Source organism: Tetrao urogallus, assembly GCF_951394365.1.
Source record: "Tetrao urogallus genome assembly, chromosome: 21".
In the NCBI taxonomy this organism is placed as follows: domain Eukaryota; kingdom Metazoa; phylum Chordata; class Aves; order Galliformes; family Phasianidae; genus Tetrao; species Tetrao urogallus.
In genome coordinates, this window is record NC_136834.1 from 1,153,017 (window position 1) to 1,158,366 (window position 5,350).

Genomic DNA, 5,350 nt, shown 5'->3' on the forward strand with positions numbered 1-5,350 from the left:
ACACAAACAGTTCAGTGCTGAAGGGCATTTCACACTAAGAGTCAGAGCTCCTAAGGGTGGCCTTACTCCATCCTGTAGCCTCAGTAGCAAAGTGCAGCACATGGTCATGGATATCAGCATGCTTTAGAGACGATCCCAGCATTTTTAACATTGCAAAGCCGGGTCCTGTCAGGGGGATTTTTTGAAAAATTGTGAGTTTTTGCAGTTCCTGAAAGCTGTATCATAAAGAGAGTTACTTTTCCCCTCTGGAGTCTGTGTAATTGAGACACCTCTCTTTCTTGATTTATTTGCCTGTAAAAGTCCAGATGCTTTTAGCGCTATTTCTTCTCCCTGTGGTGCGAGCAAATATTTAGTGACAACTCCTCACCTTAATTTCATTAATTATCTGCTGGGTCTGGAAAGCTCTGAAATAATGTCTGAATTTAAAGAAATTTCACAAGTAAAATAAGCACCAAGTGCTGCTTCTTTCAAAAGGTCTTTTTCACCCTTTGCTCTGAATCTGATTTTAATTCCCTCTCCTTCACCTTCCAAGGACTTTCAAGTTACTTTGTTCTCCTTGGAATTGGAGAAGAATGGCTAATTGCATTCCATCACCATGTGCAATGTGGTCTGATTCAGGGTTTCTCACCCCTGCAAGTAAACAGTGAGATAAAGTCCCTAATTCATCTAAATGATTTTTCTTTTTAGTGCCTGCATGCGATAATTATTTGCAGTACCTGTCTACGAATATCAGATTGGAAAGATGCAATCAGAAGAAGCCATCTTGCTTTACTGTACACATCTTAGCATGAATAATATACAGAATGAGAGAAGTGGGGAATAAACAGACCCTCCTGAAATGATCCTATTCAAGCTGCAGGCTCTTCTTAGCTGAAGTTCTGGCTGGGGACCCTGGAGTAGCTGAGAAATCAAAGTATTTCTTTCTAGAGAAGTCCAACAGATATCTTTTTTTGTTCAGGGCTCTGCTGGGTTTCCAGCTAGGGAAGTTGTTGGCTGTCACAGCAAATCAATCTCCTGCACATAAAATATCACTGTAAACAGGGATCACATATCTCATCTCGTCATTCTCTCTTCTGGGACAAAGAGGCAGATCACAAGTTCCAGAGGAACGCAATACGTCTTGCGGAGAACAGATCGATGGGCTCATTTATGGGGAAGAGCAGAGTGAAGACTTGGTGCAAAGGAGTGACAGCTGCTATCAAATGCTTTCCAAATCCCATTAAGTGTGCTGTACTGAAGAGTCTGGAAGGAAGAAGGATCTGTAAGGAAAGGGCTGAGGTAGTCAGAGATAGGAAGGAATGTAGATTTAGTTGAGAAAGTTGTTTTATTTTCACTCCTAAGAGCAGTGTGATAAGGTGTGAAGATGTGGTATATTGGTGTGTCAGTGAGTTCAAGTGAGAAAATTCACTTTTGTAGGAAATACCTTAAGGCAGGATTGCAAGCACTGCAGGCATGGAAAACACCCTTTTTGCAGAGCACCTGTAAAGGGTAATTCTGCAGAGGAAGGGCAGCAATCCCAGAATGGGAGAAAAACCCTATAGGAGCGCCGTGCCATCACTTCCAGAATAATTAGACACCTTTCTCGTCCTCATTCCTAAAAGTATTTGTTGGTCTGTATCTTTTTTTATCTGCATCTCATTTTTTCGTGCACGTAATAGGGGTTATTGGGGACTGTGGGGATGCTGACATTTAGAGCCTTCAGTGCTGTGAGGTATTTGAATATGCTTGGTTGGAAGTTGCTTCCCATCTTGGTGCCTCTGTCAAGCTGAGTATTGCAGCAGTTGTTGCTGAGAGCAGCGCAGGTTTCTGAAGAAGTGCATTGCACGAGGGCATAGTGCAACTGAGATGGAAAAAATCAGGGCTAACATCTGTTTCTGAGCCTTGAAGTGAGGTAGGAATACGTGGGATGGGACAGAGGGGTGTAGTTCCATAAATATCCCTGCAGGCACCCATTAGCTTATATCCACAGCCTAGAACATGTTCCTAATTGTCCCTCATCTGAGCAGTTGCAGCCTCAAATTGAATTGCCTAGTTAGGTCATCTCTGCATCTCCTAATCATGTGTGACGTTAAACACTTATTCAATGAAACTCTTTTCTCCAGCACTAATTATTAAGCATGAAAAGTTGATATTGAGCGAGGCCATTGAGCCAAGACGATTCAATAACTAGCAGGGAGGAGAGATTATTTCAATAATATAAGTTTGCTTGAGCCAGATGGAGTTCCCGAGATGCACCAGGACGGTGTGATACATGAGATTGTCCTCTGGCTTGTGTTGACAACTCTAACTGTGCTATTAAAAATCCATCAACGAACTGGAGTGAGGAGCAGCGAGAGAGAAGACAATGAGGGGGAAACTGAGGGCATTTCAAATAAAATGTGGGTGAGTGGTGGATGTGAAACGTGGGGAGGCATGGCTGGGAGACTGCACATCCCCCTGTGATGTTCAGGGACTGGAAGAAAAGAAAAAACGCTGTATTTCTCTGGGATTAACAGGAAGCCACAACACGACCTGTCCCCATATTCAGGCTTGAATTTCTATTAAAAGAGCTTTGCATACCCAAATTGAACAGAAAAGAAGGAAAAGCTTTGTGTTTGTGCTAGCAAAATCCTCCAGTATGTCAGTCCTCCCTTTCCTCTTGGAGGCTGTTCTCCGTGGCTGTGGTTGGAAGACTGGTGCCAACATCTCTGTGCCCTGCTTTGTTTTCCACCCTTCATGGGACCTTTCCCTTGTCTCCTCTGTCCTGGATGCTGCTAACAGCCTCTGCAGGGATGGAAATGCCAACCTATAAGAAGTCGGGTGGTATATGACATCCAATTATCCAAACAGAATATAATGTAATTTCACCCATGGGCAGCGCTGAAAGGAATGAATTTCCTCTGAGTGTGATGTATGAAGCCGCCTCTGCTATCTCTGTTTGCTGAGCCTCTTGCTTCATTCCCAGCTCCCTGGCAAATCTCTAAAGCTCAGAAGACGCTGGAGCACAGCACGTTTCACAGCTGAAGAACTAAGATAAACCAGAGACATAGCAGCTTGTTGTTTAAATCCCAGAGCAAACAGAGGGAAATTAATGGGTCTATCTATATCCCTCCCTTTTCACTCTTCTGTTTGTATTTTCCTTTCTTGTCTTCTCTCCTCTTTCCTTTTCCTTTTGTTCTCTTCCTCCTTTGTTTCTTGTTACGATAAACATGATTCATGCCATGGTGGCATTCAGCCTTGGGGGCTTTGATTTACATCAGGGGAATGGCAGGGACGAAGCAGGACTGTGGGGGATTCAGCAACTTGGGTTTACCTTGCTATTCCCAGAGATGAGGTGCTGGCTGGAAGTGCTGTGGGCATGGAATAGGTTCCCCAAAGCAGTGGGCATGGCCCTGAGCTGCCAGAGCTTAGGGAGCTTTGGGACACTGCCCTCAGGTGTACGGTTTGGATTTTGGGTGGTACTGTGCAGAGCCAAGGGTTGGACTCACTCAGTGATCCCTTCCAAGTCAGGATATTCTGTGATTCTATGATTCTTTGCCTGTTTGCATCTTCAGGTGCCAACAGCCCGGAGACCTTCTGACCTCCTGTGTTAGCTTTTGCTGCTGGATGCAGGAGCCTGGTGTGCTGTCTCCACATGCTTGCCATGTGAGCCTGCCTGCACAGAGCACCTCACCACTGCTTCTGAGTTAGAAATGCACAGCAAATCATTTCCCTGAATGCATACATGTCCCAGGCAGCTCTGAAAAGGGTAAGCAAAGACCTGGATGCTATTAACACGCTATTCTGAGCATCTGAATCTGCTCTCTTACAAAACTGTCCAGGTGTAAGCAGCAGATTGTGCCATGATTAATGAATCACAGGTGTGAGGAGAGAAGAGAGGAGAAGAGAGGAGAGGGGGAACAAGGGGGAAGAAAGGGAAGGAAAAATGAGAGGAGGGAAGGGGAGGGGAGGAGAGGAGGGGAGAGGGGAGAGGAGGGGAGAGGGGACAGGAAGGGAGAGGAGGGGAGAGGAGAGATGCTGGCAGATGCTGGCAGATGCTGGCCCAGGACAGCTAAGGGGTTCCACCAGCCAAAACTACCCAGATGTGGCACAGCTTCTGACTTTCCTGGTGAGCTCCTCATGGCAGAATGAAATCAGTGGGACTAGGGGTTCAGTTTAGGCTTCTTGGTGCCCTGTGCCTTAGTTGAAGCTTTATGATGTCTTTGCAGGCTGTTGACACTTTTGTGAGCTGAAGATGAGGTCAGTAGTGACTTATGTTGGATGTGTACTCATTTAGCTGAGTCCAGCTGTGGGATTACCAGATCATAACAGAGTGGTGGGATGTCTAATCCAGGACTGTGCCCCTGGAAAAGGACGATTATACAGACTTCAGAGAGAAACATCAAACTGCACAGCATTCATACAAAACAAGGCATGCAAGCAGTGAACTGAGGACTGTTTGCAGGAACCTCTCAGTGTGAAACCACTTTGGTGAAAGCAGGGTGGCTTTGTCTCCTCTCAGGCATTTCTTTGATTGACACTACCTCTGACTGGCTGGTAAAACCGTGCGGTGGGTTCTTGGTAACTCCTTCCCTTCTGAAGAGTTGGGAGAGGGCAGTGGAAGAGTCTTCTTCGCAGCACTGGTGGTAGGAAGAGCTGCGCAGGAGTGAACGCAGCACCCAGCACTGCCCTGCACAGTCAGAAAACATGAAAGCAAAAGTTACATTAATCTGTCTGGGCCAGGCTGTGATACGTCCTTTAATTGTAAGATCACACACCATCTCCTGCATCACATGATGCATCAAATGGCATGCTCTGCGAACTCCAGCTGTATTCTCCTAAGCCCCTGCCTTCATGTTTATTTAAAAGAGCTGGCTGTGAAGCCTGTTAAAAATACATCCAATGGATAATGACAGCAAATGGTGATGAGAGCATCTGTGCGGAATGTAAGGGAAACCCCTTCCCTATGGGAAAGGCTCAGGGAGGGTTGGGAGATACAGCCCTGCAGCCTTTTTTATGTTTGTTTCTCTTTAAGGTAAATACCAACCAGTTGCTTGGGGCATCTTTAGCCTTCTGAAGTGGTGGTGCCTGTTTGATCTTCCATTTGAAAGGACGTTGTTTGTTTTGGCATGTGTGTCTTTTCTGCTTCCTTGCTGTGCCTTTGTTGGGAGTATTATTTAGGACTAATTAGTTCTCAGCTCTCAGGCCTCACAAAGGAGCATCAGCACAGGCTAAAGCCTTTTTGAAATGGGGACACATCCCTCTTTCATCTTATTGTACGAATAATTAGAATAACTTAGCCAGAGTCCCCTAGGATGCAGTTTGTGCTTAAAACACTTCCCTTTAGTGACTGGCTGCTGTGGCAGGCAGGGCACAGGAGAGCTGGAGAAGT